Raw genomic sequence first — 17,815 nt, forward strand, 5'->3', positions numbered from 1 at the left:
AATGAACAGAGATCGTTCTGTCATTTTTGAGATTGCATCCAAGTACTGTATTTCGGACTCTTTTGTTGACCATGATGGCTACTCCATTTCTTCTGAGGGATTCCTACCTGCAGTAGTAGATATAATGGTCATCTGAGCTAAATTCACCCATTCCAGTCCATTTTAGTTTGCTGGTTTTTAAAATGCCGATGTTCACTCTTGCCATCTCCTGTTTGACCACTTCCAATTTGCCTTGATTCATGGATCTGATATTCCAGGTTCCTATGCAATATTGCTATTTACAACATCGGACCTTGCTTCTATCACCAGTCACATCCACAAGTGGGTATTGTTTTTGCTTTGGCTCTATCCCTTCATTCTTTCTGGAGTTATTTCTCCACTGATCTTCAGTAGCATATTGGGCACCTACTGACCTAGGGAGTTCCTCTTTCAGTATCCTATCATTTTGCCTTTTCATACTGTTCATAGGGTTCTCAAGGCAAGAATACTGAAGTGGTTTGCCATTCCCTTGTCCAGTGGACCACATTCTGTCAGATCTTTCCACCATGACCTGCCATCTTGGGTGGCCCCACACGGCATGGCTTAGATTCATTGAGTTAGACATGGCTGTGGTCCGTGTAATTAGATTGACTAGTTTTCTGTGATTATGGTTTCAGTGTGTTTGCCCTCTGATGCCCTCTGGCAACACATACCATCTTACTTGGGTTTCTCTTACCTTGACCGTGGGGTATCTCTTCACAGCTGCTCCAGCAAAGCACAGCCACTGCTCCTTACCTTGGACGAGGGGTATCTCCTCACTGCCGCCCCTCCTGACCTTGAACATGGAGTGGCTCCTCTCAGTCCTCCTCCACCCATGCAGCCACCGCTCCTTGGACGTGGGATTGCTCCTCTCAGGGAAACATCAAACCTCTAGCCTATTTCCCCAGAGAAATTCACCAGCTCCTCCTGCAGTAGGAAGTAGAGAGCCTTCGGCTCTAAGTGAGTGGGCTGAAAGGTGGGAGTAACCTAAAAAAAAAGATGTTTTTAACTGACAGTGAACTGAGGTATAGAAGAATTGCATTATTTCTTTGATTAAACAGGGATACAAATATATCTACCAAACAGTAGGTAAGGAGAAAATAAGGACCCTAAAAACCTCCTAATGGTTAATCAGATCAGATCAGATCAGTCGCTCAGTCGTGTCCAACTCTTTGCAAGCCCATGAATCGCAGCACGCCAGGCCTCCCTGTCCATCACCAACTCCTGGAGTTCACTGAGACTCAAGTCCATCGAGTCAGTGATGCCATCCAGCCATCTCATCTTCTGTCGTCCCCTTCTCCTCTTGCCCCCAATACCTCCCAGCATCAGAGTCTTTTCCAATGAGTCAACTCTTCGCATGAGGTGGCCAAAGTACTGGAGATTCAGCTTTAGCATCATTCCCTCCAAAGAAATCCCAGGGATGATCTCCTTCAGGATGGACTGGTTGGATCTCCTTGCAGTCCAAGGGACTCTCAAGAGTCTTCTCCAACACCAATGGTTGACAGTGAAGGAAATTCCAAGTGGAACCATGACCACTGGAAAAGGACCTAAATCAAATCCCTTATGATTATACAGTGGAAGTGAGAAATAGATTTAAGTGACTAGATCTGATAGATAGAGTGCCTGATGAAAATGGATGGAGGTTCGTGACATTGTACAGGAGACAGGGATCAAGACCATCCTTATGGAAAAGAAATGCAAAAAAGCAAAATGGCTGTCTGGGGAGGCCTTACAAATAGCTATGAAAAGAAGAGAAGTGAAAAGCAAAGGAGAAAAGGAAAGATATAAGCATTTGAATGCAGAGTTACAAAGAATAGCAAGAAGAGATAAGAAAGCCTTCCTCAGTGATCAATGCAAAGAAATAGAGGAAAACAACAGAATGGGAAAGACTATAGATCTCTTTAAGAAAATTAGAGATACCAAGGGAACATTTCATTCCAAGATAGGACAGAAATGGTATGGACCTAACAGAAGCAGAAGATATTAAGAAGAGATGGTAAGAATACACAGAAGAACTGTACAAAAAGATCTTCACAACCAAGATAACCGCGATGGTGTGATCACTCACCTAGAGCCAGACATCCTGGAATGTGAAGTCAAGTGGGCCTTAGAAAGCATCACTATGAACAAAGCTAGTGAAGGTGATGGAATTCCAGTTGAGCTATTTCAAATCCTGAAAACTGGTGCTGTCAAAGTGCTGCACTCAATATGCCAGCAAATTTGGAAAACTCAGCAGTGGCCACAGAACTGGAAAAGGTCAGTTTTCATTCCAATCCCAAAGAAAGGCAATGCCAAAGAATGCTCAAACTACCGCACAATGGCACTCATCTTACACGCTAGTAAAGTAACGCTAAAAATTCTCCAAGCTAGGCTTCAGCAAAATGTGAACCGTGAGCTTCCAGATTTTCAAGCGGTTTTAGAAAAGGCAGAGGAACCAGAGATCAAATTGCCAACATCCACTGGCTCATGGAAAAAGCAAGGGAGTTCCAGAAAACCATCTATTTCTTCTTTATTGACTATGCCAAAGCCTTTGACTGTGTGAAGTGAAGTGAAGTGAAGTGTAGTCGCTCAGTCATGTCCGAATCTTTGCGACCACATGGACTGTAGCCTAACAGGCTCCTCCGTCCATGGGATTTTCCAGGCAAGAATACTGGAGTGGGTTTCCATTTCTTTCTCCAGGGGAACTTCCCGATCCAGGGATTGAACCCAGGTCTCCCTCATTGTAGGCAGACGCTTTACCGTCTGAGCCACAAGGGAAGCTGTGTGGATCACAACAAACTGTGGAAAATTCTTAAAGAGAAGGGAATACCAGACCACCTGACCTGCCTCTTGAGAAACTTATATGCAGGTCTGGAAGCAACACTTATAACTGGACATGGAACAACAGACTGGTTCCAAATAGGAAAAGGAGTACGTCAAGGCTGTATATTGTCACCCTGCTTATTTAACTTATATGCAGAGTACATCATGAGAAATGCTGGGCTGAAGGAAGTGCAAGCTTAAATCAAGATTGCCAAGAGAAATATCAATAACCTCAGATATGCAGATGACACCACCCTTATGGCAGAAAGTGAAGAACTAAAGAGCCTCTTGATGAAAGTGAAAGAGGAGAGTGAAAAAGTTGGCTTAAAGCTCAACATTCAGAAAACTAAGATCATGGCATCTTGTTCCAACACTTCATGGGAAATAGATGGGGAAACAGTGGAAACAGTGTCAGACTTTATTTTGAGGAGCTCCAAAATCACTGCAGATGGTGATGGCAGCCATGAAATTAAAAGATGCTTACTCCTTGGAAGGAAAGTTATGACCAACTTTGATAGCATATTCAAAAGCAGAGACATTACTTTGCCAACAAAGTTCCATGTAGTCAAGGCTATGGTTTTTCTAGTAGTCATGTATGGATGTGAGAGTTGGACTGTGAAGAAAGCTGAGTGCCGAAGAATTGATACTTCTGAACTGTGGTGTTGGAGAAGACTCATGAGAGTCCCTTCGACTGCAAGGAGATCCAAACAGTCCATTCTAAAACAGATCAGTCCTGGGTGATCTTTGGAAGGAATGATGCTAAAGCTGAAACTCCAGTACTTTGGCCACCTCATGTGAAGTGTTGACTCATTGGAAAAGACTCTGATGCTGGTAGGGATTGTGGGCAGGAAGAGTAGGGGACAACAGAGGATGAGATGGCTGGATGGTATCACCAACTCGATGGATGTGAGTTTGAGTGAACTCCAGGAGTTGGTGATGGACAGGGAGGCCTGGCGTGCTGCGATTCATGGGGTCACAAAGAGCTGGACACGACTGAGGGACTGAACTGAATTGAACTGGCTTTACCATGAAAGGACCCTCCAAGGGAGCTAGAGTTGCCCAGTTGCTCCAGAGGTGAGTCTGACTGAAGCTGCTAAGGGCCTAGGAATGTAATAAGTTGTAGGAGCATTGGGAGATTCTTGTTTGCTCTGGGGTACAGATATATGGTAAGCAGTGAGAGTAAGTGTGGGGAGAAGAAGAATGAAATTAAGAAAACTAGTGCACTTATGTGTAAATGCTTTCATTTTTTGAAGCAAAAGCTCAATTAATCAAAGCGGGGTTTATTTGGGGAGTATCATATTGGGGAATTCTCAAGGCAAAGTATCAATGCAAATATCTCTCAGTTGTGTTGAAGAACGATGTGGACATTCTGGTCAGCCTCGTAACAAATAATCTTGTCTACTCTTTACAGGGATTCCCTGGCGGCTCCATGGTAAAGAATCCCCCTGACGATGCAGGAGACTCAGGTTCAATCCCTGGGTTGGGAGGATCTCTAAAAGGAGGAAATGGCAATCCACTCCAATAATCTTGCCTCGGAAATCCAATGGGCAGAATAGCCCAGCCAGTTATGGTCCATAGGTTCACAGGAGAGTTGAACTAACTTAATGACTAAACAACAAAAGCAACTCTTTACAACACCTCTTTGAAATCAGTTCAGTTCAGTTCAGTCACTCAGTCGAGTCCAACACTTTGTGACCCCATGGACTGCAACACTCCAGGCCTCCCCGTCCATCACCAACTCCCAGAGTTTATTCAAACTCATGTCCATTGAGTCGGTGATGTCATCCAACCCTCTCATCACCTGTTGCCCCCTTCTCCTCCCACCTTCAGTCTTTTCCAGCATCATGATCTTTTCAAGTGAGTCAGTTCCTTACATCAGGTGGCCAAAGTATTGGGATTTCAGCTTCAGCATCAGTCCTTCTAATGAATACTCAGGACTGATTTCCATTAAGATGCACTGGTTGCATCTCCTTGCAGTCCAAAGGACTCTCAAGAGTCTTCTCCAACACCACAGTTCAAAAGCATCAATTCTTCAGCACTTAGCTTTCTTTATAGTCCAACTCTCACATCCATACATGATTACTGGAAAAACCATAGCTTTGACTAGATAGACCTTTGTTGACAAAGTAATGTCTCTGCTTTTTAATATTCTGCCTACATTGGTGATAACTTTTCTTTCAAGGAGTAAGGTCTTTAATTTCATGGCTGCAATCACCATCTGCCGTGATTTTGGAGCCCACCCAAAAAAGTCTGTCACTGTTTATACTGATTCCCTATTTGCCATGAAATGATGGGACCAAATGATAGTCTGTTGTTCCATGTCCAGTTCTAACTGTTGCTTCCTGACCTGCATACAGAATTCTCAACAGGCAGATCAAGTGGTCTTTTAATCCCATCTCTTTAAGAGTTTTCCACAGTTTGTTGTGGTCCACATGGTCAAAGGCTTTGGTGTAGTCAATAAAGCAGAAGTAGATTTTTTTCTGGAACTCTCTTGCTTTTTTGATGATCCAGTTGATGTTGGCAATTTGATCTCTGGTTCCTCTGCCTTTTCTAAATCCAGCTTAAACATCTGGAAGTTCACAATTCATGTGCTGTTGAAGCCTGGCTTGGAGAATTTTGAGCATTACTTTACTAGCATGTGAGATGAATGCAATTGTGCCATAGTTGGAGCATTTTTTGGCATTACCTTTCTTTGGGATTGGAATGAAAACTGACCTTTTCCAGTCCTGTGGCCACTGCTGAGTTTTCCAAATTTGCTGGCATATTGAGGGCAGCAGTTCCACAGCATCATCTTTCAAGATTTGAAATAGCTCATCGGAAATCCATTACCTCCACTGATGCTGCTGCTGCTGCTAAGTCGCTTCAGTCGTGTCCGACTCTGTGCGACCCCATAGATGGCAGCCCACCAGACTCTGCCATCCCTGGGATTCTCCAGGCAAGAACACTGGAGTGGGTTGCCATTTCCTTCTCCAAAGCATGACAGTGAAAAGTGAAAGTGAAGTCGCTCCGTCTTGTCTGACTCTTTGCAATCCCATGGACTGCAGCCCACCAGGCTCCTCCATCCACGAGATTTTCCAAGCAAGATTACTGGAGTGGGGTGCCATTGCCTTCTCCATCACCTCCATTAGCTTTGATGAAACAGTGCTATTCTTTTATCCACACAGCAAAATTAGCTTCAACATTCAGAGATTAAATAAATTATCTCAATTATATGCCCTTGGATTGCAAGGAGATCCAACCAGTCCATTCTAAAGGAGATCAGCCCTGGGATTTCTTTGGAAGGAATGATGCTAAAGCTGAAACTCCAGTACTTTGGCCACCTCATGTGAAGAGCTGACTCATTGGAAAAGACTCTGATGCTGGGAGGGATTGGGGACAGGAGGAGAAGGGGATGACAGAGGATGAGATGGCTGGATGGCATCACTGACTCGATGGACATGAGTCTCAGTGAACTCCAGGAGTTGGTGATGGACAGGGAGGCCTGGCGTGCTGCGATTCATGGGCTTGCAAAGAGTCGGACATGACTGAGTGACTGATCTGATCTGATCTGATCTGATCTGAAGTGGCATACCCAGGAATAGAATTCAGTGTGTTAGCCCCTGGAAGTTGAATCCTCTTGTTTTGGAAATGTTTTTATTGGAATCTGTCACAGAAAGAAACTGGCTTATGAAAAAAGATATCATATGCTCAGAAGAGTGACAAGGATTTAGAAATTCTCTGTTTTGGTCTGTTTCCTACATTATATCATTAGGAGTCTGAAATAGAAAGTGCAAGTAACTTCCTCAAAGATAAACAGATTTTTCCATTCATCTTTAATGAGATACAGGTTAAATGAAATTCAAATATGTTCTAATGCCCTGAAAACACATTGAAAAGTCTGTGAATGGAGACTGCTACATTTTGACCTGACTGGTCTCTAAGAAATTTGTCCTCTCATTATAATGACTGGCTTAATTAGGGGCTTTTGTTCTTAATGCCTGGTTTTATCTTTATATGCCACAATAGCTGGCATAAGGAAAACTTGTGGAAATGGATTGGTAAATGTTGTGGTTGATACAAGGGCAGAGAGCGATCTTACAGTTTTTCCACCAACCCATATTAGCCTTGTACAGCAAATGAGAGGGCACTGAGGACAAAAATCTAGATATAATATACATTATTACTACACTTTTGTCATAGAAGTGCAAAAAAAGAAAGTGTTAGGGGAAATCTATCAATAGACTGAGGCTCAGGAAATCTTCCCTACTTGTATGAAGAAGGTATAAATTGGGTTGACTTTCTAGTAAATATGTGAATGTGTTCAGATCAGATAAGCCACTCAGTCGTGTCCAACTCTCTGTGACCCCATGAATCACAGCATGCCAGGCCTCCCTGTCCATCACCAGCTCCCGGAGTTCACTGAGACTCAAGTCCATCGAGTCAGTGATGCCATCCAGCCATCTCATCCTCTGTAGTCCCCCTCTCCTCCTGCCCCCAATCCCTCCCAGCATCAGAGTCTTTTCCAATGAGTCAACTCTTGGCATGAGGTCAAAGTACTGGAGTTTCAGCTTTAACATCATTCCTTCCAAAGAAATCCCATTAGTTTTTTTTTTTTTTTAATTTTATTTTATCTTTAAACTTTACAATATTGTATTAGTTTTGCCTGATCTTCAGAATGGACTGGTTGGATCTCCTTGCAGTCCAAGGGACTCTCAAGAGACTTCTCCAACACCACAGTTCAAAAGCGTCAATTCTTTGGCGCTCAGCCTTCTTCACAGTCCAACTCTCACATCTATACATGACCACAGGAAAAACCATAGCCTTGACTAGACGAACCTTTGTTGGCAAGTAATGTCTCTGTTTTGAATATGCTATCTAGGTTGGTCATAACTTTCCTTCCAAGGAGTAAGCGTCTTTTAATTTCATGGCTGCAGTCACCATCTGTAGTGATTTTGGAACCCAGAAAAATAAAGTCTGATACTGTTTCCACTGTTTCCCCATCTATTTCCCATGAAGTGGTGGGACCGGATGCCATGATCTTTGTTTTCTGAATGTTGAGCTTTAAGCCAACTTTTTCACTATCCACTTTCACTTTCATCAAGAGGCTTTTGAGTTCCTCTCCACTTTCTGCCATAGGGGTGGTGTCATCTGCATATCTGAGGTGATTGATATTTCTCCCAGCAATCTTGATTCCAGTTTGTGTTTCTTCCAGTCCAGCGTTTCTCATGATATACTCTGCATATAAGTTAAACAAACAGGGTGACAATATACAGCCTTGACGAACTCCTTTTCCTATTTGGAACCAGTCTGTTGTTCCATGTCCCGTTCTAACTGTTGCTTCCTGACCTGCATACAAATTTCTCAAGAGGCAGATCAGGTGGTCTGATATTCCCATCTCTCAGAATTTTCCACAGTTTATTGTGATCCACACAGTCAAAGGCTTTGGCATGGTCAATAAAGCTGAAATAGATGTTTTTCTGGAACTCTCATGATTTTTCTATGATCCAGCGGATGTTGGCAATTTGATCTCTGGTTCCTCTGCCTTTTCTAAAACCAGCTTGAACATCAGGAAGTTCACGGTTCACATATTGCTGAAGCCTGGCTTGGAGAATTTTGAGCATTACTTTACTAGCGTGTGAGATGAGTGCAATTGTGCGGTAGTTTGAGCATTCTTTGGCATTGCCTTTCTTTGGGATTGGAGTGAAAACTGACCTTTTCCAGTCCCGTGGCCACTGCTGAGTTTTCCAAATTTGCTGGCATATTGAGTGCAGCACTTTCACAGCATCATCTTTCAGGATTTGGAATAGTTCAACTGGAATTCCATCACCTCCACTAGCTTTGTTTGTAGTGATGCTTTCTAAGTACTAATATTAATACTGATAATTCTATACTGGATAGCCAACAGTGAAAATAAGAGACCAACTAAAGGATTCCAATAAGGTCCTTAGCCTCCAGATATAATACCTCAAATGTCCAGAATACAGTTGAAAATCACTCATCATACCAAAAGCCATGAAAGCCCCAACAGAAAGAAAACAATCAACAGAAGACAACACTGAGATGACATAGATTGAAATTATTGGATAATGATTTTTAAAAATCTAATTCAATTGATAGACCTGGAAAATAGATTAATTTACTAATAGACCATATGGGATGGCTCAATAATATATTGCAAGTGGCAGAAGGATAAATAAATTTGAATATAAGCTAACTTTGAAAATAGTCTGAAAGGAAAATGTACAGAGCTTCAAGGACCCATGAGAAATACGATTCTGAAAGCAAATGTAAAGAAAATGAGATAAAAGAATAATGGCTGAGTCCCCTGTGCCTGTGATGACCTAAATGGCAAAGAAAAGAGCAGATATATGTATATTTATAGCTGATTCACTATAATGTACAGTAGAAACAAACACAACATTGTAAAACAAATACTTTTTAAATTATTAAAAATAAGTAATGGCTGAAATTTCTCAAATAGGGCATAAGGTACAAATCTATATATTCAAACTGCTGAGTGAATTCCAAACAGGATAAATCCTAAAAATTAATGTCAAGATACATCATAATTAGCACCAAACTCTTTTGATGATTAGAGCTTTGTAGTATAGTCTCAAGTCAGGACGTGTCATTCCTCCAACTCCATTTTTGTTTCTGAAGATTGTTTTGGCTCTTTGGGGTCTTTTGTGTCTCCATACAAATTTTAAGTTTTTTTGTTTGTTTGTTTGTTTGTTTTAGTTCTGTGAAAAATGCCATGGATAATTTGATAGGCATTGCATTAAATCTATATAGGTTGCCTTGGGTAGTATAGTCATTTTGACAATATTGATTCTTCCAATTGAAGAACATAGTATATCTTTCCATCTTTGTCTTCTTTAATGATTCCATCAGTGTCTTGTGGCTTTCAGATTACAGGTCATTTGTCTCCTTAGGTGGGTTTATTAGTAGATATTTTATTCTTCTCCAAAGAAGACATATAGATGGCCAAGAGGTACATGAAGATATTCAATATCACTAATTGCTAGAAAAATTCTAATAGAAACTACAATACAATATCACCTAACATCAGTCAGAATGATTATCATAAAAAAGCCACCAACAATATGCTGGAGAAGGTGTGGAGAGAAGGCAACCCTCCTACACTGTTGGTGGGAATATAAATTGGTACAGCCACTATGGAGAACAGTATGTAGGTTCCTTAAACAACTAAAAATAGAAGTACTATGTGACCCTGCAATCCCACACCTGGGCATTTATCTGGAGAAAAACATGGCCCAAAATGTCATATGTTCCCCAGTGCTCATTGCAGCATTGTTTACAATAGCCAAGACATGAAACATGGAATCAGTGAAAATGTCCATCAGCAGAGAAATGGATCAAGAGGATGTGAGATGTATATGTATATATATATATATGGGGATTCCCTGATAGCTCAGTTGGTAAAGAATCTGCCTGCAACGCAGGAGACCCCAGTTCAATTCCTGGGTTGGAAAGATCTGCGGGAGAAGGAAAAAACTACCCACTCCAGTGTTGTGGCCTAGAGAACTCCATGGACTGTATAGTTCATGGGGTCATATTGTCACCCTGCTTATTTAATTTCTATGCAGAATACATCATGAGAAATGTGTATCTTAATAACTAAAAATGTGTATCTTAATAACTAATATATATATATATATATATATATATATATATATATATATAATGGAATATTAGTCAACCATTGAAAGAAATGAAATAATGTCATTTTCAACAATATGGATGGACCTAGAGAGTATTATACTAAGTGAAGTTAAGTCAGACAGAGAAAGAGAAAAATCATATGATATCTCTTATAAGTGGAATCTTAAAAGAAATTATACAAATGGACTTATTTACAGAACAGAAACAGATTCATAGGCTTAGAGAAGGAACTTACAGTTGCTGGGATAAATGATGGGGGAAGGAATAGTTAGGGAGTTTGGGACAGACATGCACACACTGCTATATTTGAAATGAATGACCAGTAAGGACCTACTGTATAGCCAGGGAACTCTGCTCAATGTAATGTGACAACCTGGATGGGAGGGGAGTTTGAAGGAGAATGGATGCATATAGAGCCCCTTTGCTGTTCACCTGAAGCTAGCACGACTTTGTTAATTGGCTATACAGTAATACAAAATAAAAGTTAACAAAGGTACATCATAATCAAATTGCCAGAAATTTCAGGGGAAAATCTCAGTAACTTTTGATACATATTATGCCATACGTTTTTGGGAAAAGTGTTCAAACATCAGCATCAGTAGAGTTTTCATCCATGACCATAGAGCCAGGAATAAGTGATAACAGTTTTCCAATGCTGGATGAAAAGAACTGGAAACTCCAAATTCTATAATGAATGAACTATCCTTTAGGAATAAAAGGAGAAATAAAGTCATTCTTGGGCAAAAGAAAACTGAGAGAATCTTCCTCCAGCAGATCTGTACTTGAAGAATTCTTCAAATAGCAAACAGAAAAAGGATTGAGACTTTAGGAAGGAAAAAACAATGGAATTGATTTCTTTTAAATATGGGCAAATATAATAAGACTATAATTTCCCTACTGATTTTATTAGATTATGATTGTGCAAAATTATCATTTGATATGGTGCTCTATGGATATAGAGAGAGTACTACAGACATTTATTTTAAAAACTTGGGGAGAATAAATAAATGCAAATGGAAGTAAGCCACCCGAGGTGGTAAAATGTCAGCAACAGTAGGGAGTGATAAGCTACCTTTGTGTATCTTAATAACTAATGTAACTACTAATAAAACCATGCAAAACAATGCAGATGTATCACAGTTAAATTATTTTATAATATTCAAAAATTCACAGGGAGGACAAGAAAACAAAGTGGGATTGAGAAACAGAGAAAACACATATAAAGCAACAGTAAAATGGCAGACGTTATCCCTAAAATAGTTAATAGTTACTTTAAATGTAAATGGTCTAAATAGATCAAATAAAAGACTGAAAATCGCAAGGTGAACACATAAACAAATCTTAGCTGTATGCTGTGTACAAGAAAGTCACTTCAAACATGAAAACATGTCAAGTGGAAGACTGCAAAAAATATACACCAGGCAAAAGTTAACTTGAAAAACTAGAAGTGGGTAATGTATTTCTTGGTTGGATTTCCTCCCTTCCTGAACTCTAAACACTGAAGTGTTCCAGGACCAAGATTCAGACTCTTTATGTTTATGTGTACACTAATTCTCTGAATGAGTTCAGCTAGTTACATACTTTTAAATATCACCCATATGTGAAGAGCCCCAATTTATGTCACATTCTGTGACCAGGTCCTGGCTGCCTATTCCATGTCTCAAAGCAGAATTTCTTGAGCTATATATATATATATATTTTTCTTTTAAAAAATTATTATTATTATTTTACTTTACAATATTGTATTGGCTTTGTTGGGCTATATTTAAAATGGATGGGCTCCAATTTCCAGCACTGGAAAACTGTTGTCACTTCTTCCTGGCTCTATGGTCATGGACGAAAATGCTATTCATCCTGATATTTGAGCACTTTTTCCAAAAAAATTATGGCATAATATCTATCAAAAGTCAAATGTACTTATACAAGTCAAATGTATCTTTAACACTTTTATTCTTCAAGAAGTAACTGTCTTAATATTTATGATAGGAAATGTTCCATGATGCCAACTTTTCAAATCTTGCTAACTCTTTCAGGTGAAGTGTAGGGAAGTGAAGTGAAGTGAAAGTTTCTCAGCCATGTCTGACTCTTTGTAACCCCACAGACTATACACATTCCATGGAATTCTTCAGGCCAGAATACTGGAGTGGGTAGCCTTTCTCTTCTCCAGGGGATCTTTCCAACCCAGGAATCAAACCCAGGTCTCCCGCATTGCAGGCAGATTCTATATCAGCTGAGCCACAGAGGAAGCTAAAGAATACTGGACTGGGTAGCCTATCCCTTCTTTAGCAGATCTTCCCAACTCAGGAATGGAACCAGGATCTCCTGCATTGCAGGCTGATTCTTTACCAACTGAGCTATCAGGGAAGTCCAACTCTTTCATAAAATAAATGTCAAATACTTATTCAGTTCATAATAGAACTAGATTTGGGTTCAGGATGGGGAACACGTGTACACCCATGGGGGATTCATGTTGATGTATGGCAAAACCAATACAATATTGTAAAGTAATTAGCCTCAAATTAAAATAAATAAGTTTAAATTAAAAAAAAAAGGAAAAAATAGAAAAAAAATAAGCACCATCTTTAAATAAATAAAAAAAATAAAATTATTACAGAAAAGCTACTTCATCATATATTTATAATAACAGATTTTTGTCCCTAATATGTATTCTAAATTGATTATTGGGATGGATAAGATACTCTACTTTTGCACTGAGGTTGTTTTACCCAAGTTCCATTTAAACATATCACATCTATTTCCCCCAGAATGTCATAATTCCCAATGTATTCATAATATACTCTCTCACCACTCTGATATCTAGACTCCTGATTTTGTATAATATCTTTTTCCACTTGAGGTGGATTCACACAGGAAGCATCTGAATAGAAAGGAAAGAAAAGTATCTCTAATATAATGATCATCATGAACAGCAAGGAGGAAATGGGATGTCAAATATATTCCATGGTCATTTAGATTCAATATTTAATCTGTTATGAAAGACTGCTAGTTTTAATCAGTTTACATGTAAGATTAAGGGAAAGGAAATAAAGCAATGTTTTTCAGTATGAATTAAGTTTCTGTATCTTAAATCTCTCCCTTATCCTTCACTAGAAATGTGATGCACATTTTCTAGGCCAGCAAAAATAAGAGCTTTTCTAGACATCTCTTTCTTAAGGATAGTAACATAATAATTATAAAGTATATAAATTCAATATGAATTTATAAGCCATAAGAAAAACATAATAAAAATATCATTTGACATTAGGATTTGGTTTACATTCATCCTGTTTAAGAGCTGTAACTTAGTACAGTCACTATGGAGAACAGTTTGAAGATTTCTTAAAAAACTGGAAATAGAACTGCCATATGACCCAGCAATCCTACTGCTGGGCACACACCGAGGAAACCAGAATTGAAGGAGACACATGTACCACAAAGTTCATTGCAGCGCTGTTTACAATAGCCAGGACATGGAAGCAACCTGGATGTCCATCGGCAGACGAATGGATAAGAAAGCTGTGGTGTATATACAACAATAGTATATTACTCAGCAATTAAAAAGAATGCTTTTGAATCAGTTCTAATGAGGTGGATGAAACTGGAGCCTATTATACAGAGTGAAGTAAGCCAAAAAGAAAAACACCAATACAGTATACTAATGTATATATATGGAATTTAGAAAGATGGTAATGACAACCCTGTATGTGAGACAGCAAAAGAGACACAGATGTATAGAATAGTGTTTTGGACTCTGTGGGAGAGGGAGAGGGGGGATGATTTGGGAGAATGGCATTAAAACATGCAGGATACAGGAAGCTTGGGGCTGGTGCACTGGGATGACCCAGAGGGATGGTATGGGGAGGGAGGTGGGAGGGAGGTTCAGGATGGGGAACACATGTACACCCATGGTGGATGCATGTTGATGTATGGCAAAACCAATACATTGTAAAATAAAGTAAAATAAAATAAAATAATAATAAAAAAGAAAAACACCAAAACAGTATCAGTTCAGTTCAGTCACTCAGTCATGTCTGACTCTTTGCAACTCCATGAGCCGCAGCACGCCTGGCTTCCCCGTCCATCACCAACTCCCAAAGTCCACCCAAACCCATGTCCATTGATGGCATCGGAGATGCCATCCAATCATCTCATCCTCTGTCATCCCCTTCTCCTCCTGCCTTCAATCTTTTCCAGGATCAGTGTCTTTTCCAGTGAGTCAGCTCTTTGCATCACGTGGCCAAAGTATTGGAGTTTCAGCTTCATCAGTCCTTCCTATGAACACCCAGGACTGATCTCCTTTAGGATGGACTGGTTGGATCTCCTTGCAGTCCAAGGGACTCTCAAGAGTCTTCTCCAACACCACAGTTCAAAAGCATCAATTCTTCAGTGCTCAGCTTTCTTTATAGTCCAACTCTCACATCCATACATGACCACAGGAAAAATCATAGCCTTGACTAGACGGACCTTTGTTGGCAAAGTAATATCTCTGCTTTTTAATATTCTGTCTAGGTTGGTTAAAACTTTCCTTCCAAGGAGTAAGCATCTTTACTTTCATGGCTGCAATCACCATCTGCAGTGATTTTGGAGCCCAGAAAAATAAAGTCAGTCACTGTTTCCACTGTTTCCCAATCTATTTCCCATGAAGTGATGGGAGCGGATGCCATGATCTTAGTTTTCTGAATGTTGAGCTTTAAGCCAACTTTTTCACTCTCCTCTTTCACTTTCATCAAGAGGGTCTTTAATTCTTCTTCACTTTTTGCCTTAAGAGTGGTGTCATCTGCATATCTGAGGTTATTGATATTTCTCCTGGCAACACTAATGCATATATATGGAATTTAGAAATATTCTTTCCTCCTATATGCGAGACAGCAAAAGAGACACAGATGTAAAGAACAGTCTTTTGGACTCTGTGGGAGAAGGCGAGGGTGGTGTGATTTGAGAGAATAGCACTGAAACGTGTATATTATCGTATGTGAAACAGATCGCCAGTTCAGGTTCAATGCATGAGACAGGGTGCTCAGGGCTGGTGCACTGGGATGACCCTGAGGGATGGGATGGGGAGGGAGGTGGGAGAGGGGTTCAGGATGGGGAACGCATGTACACCCATGGCTGATTTATGTCAATGTATGGCAAAAACCACCACAATATTGTAAAGTAGTTAGCCTCCAATTAAAAGAAATAAATTAATTAAAATTTAAAAAAGAGCTGTAACTTAGGCCCTTAGAAAAATAAACACAGTAAGTACTTCTTTAGAGACTTAAGAATTAACACACTGAATAATACCATATTTTAAGGAAGAAGATGATTAATTAAAAGTTCCAAACATAAGATATAGAAAAATAAGTGTAAATTTACAAAACTACTCTTTAATGATATTAATGAACTTAATGACAAATGCTTAAGGACACCCTAGTGAGTGATGTGTAACTCCTCAGTGAGATTCAAAGCATGTAAGGTACAAGAGGCTGTTGCCATGGCTTCTAGACTGAAATGTGCACAGAATCCCTTGAGAATCATTAAAATAGTGCTAAAATTGCAGTCCCAGTGGTTTTGATTCATTAGATCTCAGTGAACCTGTGAATCTGCTTGCATATCTAACAGTTTACAGAATATGCTGAGATTGCTGTGCATGGAACACGTACTGGGCTACAGAATTATTTGGCTATAGACTGACCACTGAGTACACAATTCCATCCTTTTTTATGTGTGTGAGCATGCTCAGATGCTCAGTGGTGTCTGACTCTTTGCGACCTCACGAACTCTAGCCCACCAGGCTCCTCTATTCATGGAATTCTCCAGGCAATAATACTGGAGTGGGTTGTCATTTCCTCCTCCAGGGGATCTTCCCAACCCAGGGATCAAAACCATGTCTCATTCACTGTCAGGTGTATTCTTTACCACTAGTGCCACCTGGGAAACTCCCATCCCTTTTTATGCTCAGGCATAAACCTTCTTTGACCTGGCTTAAGAATAATCTATGTCTTTCTAATCATGGTGGAGGCAATTTTCCTCACTGTGTTTCTTAATATATTTTAATACATAAATTTAAAAATTTTACCTAAGTACCTCTGCATGCTGGCCTTCCTGTCCATTTTCTCTTAATATACTGTATAATATTGGATCCATCCAACTGATAATATGGTCAACATTTAAAAGCCACTTGTTCTCCTGACCTACATAATTTTTTCTCTCAGCCTACGAGGACTGCATATTCAAAGCTGGGCAAGTTAACACAATCTGTATCTGAAAGAAAAAGAATGTATTTGTTTAATACATCTTTAAAAATACATACCACCCAATAATTATATTCCAAAAAAATAGGTACATATCAAACCAATAAATATTGTATAACATTTTTCTTATAACTTAAATGTCAGAAGTCTTGAGTCAGTCACATTGACTGTCTCTATATTCATCAAAATTATGATATGGGAATGGTGATGTTCTAAGAGAGAGGAATGCATACTTCTCACATTTAAATTATTTTCCCCAATTTCAAGTCACCTACATTATGAATGTGTTTCTATTTCTTGCTTCTTTCAAAATCTGTTACCTTGAACTCTGTTAAATATCTTAGAAAACTGCATGTTATAAAGAAATAATTGATAAATTGATAGCAAATGGAGTAGTGATAAGACTGATGAGCAGAGGTCAGCCATGATAAAGGAACAGAGACAAGAAATCTGAGAATGTATATTAGAGGATGTCCAAACTACATCCAAGATGATGTGAAAGGGAGATAATTTAGCTCGTGTTACCAAACTTTTACTATTTAGCTTCTTAAGATGAGACAATTTGAGACAAACAAACTTTTACAATTACTAGAGTTATTAATTCAGTTCAGAACTTTCCATAGATACCTTGTTAGATTCTAGATTTACTGGTTAATTTCATATTTATACCATTTATGCTCTGAATTAAAGATATTTGTCAGCTTTAGAATAGACTGAAAAACACTATACTTATGCATTCTGGTGAACGGGAGCATTTCCCTCCTAAATGTCCTATAGATGCATGCGAGTCCCTCTATCCTAAACCCCTCATCGCTGTTGTTAAGTAACTTCTCCATATTGGTAACTGTCTCTCTAATGAGATATAGCACCATTCTATATATAAGGTGGAAGTCCACAAGTGAGTCCTAGGAATACATAAAACAACGATTTCATGTTTCACTAACTCTGAAACTTACTTTGATGAACTGCTCATCATATTTGGTAGTTTTATTTGAACATAATGAATGATTATACTATAACTTCTAGAAAATCAGAAAGAAGTACAAGAATATGTCCTAAAATTACCATTCTGGTGTTTGTCCAACTATCCCCTTGAGCAC

This window comes from Bos javanicus, chromosome 16 (genome assembly GCF_032452875.1).
Source record: "Bos javanicus breed banteng chromosome 16, ARS-OSU_banteng_1.0, whole genome shotgun sequence".
NCBI classification, from domain to species: Eukaryota; Metazoa; Chordata; class Mammalia; order Artiodactyla; family Bovidae; genus Bos; species Bos javanicus.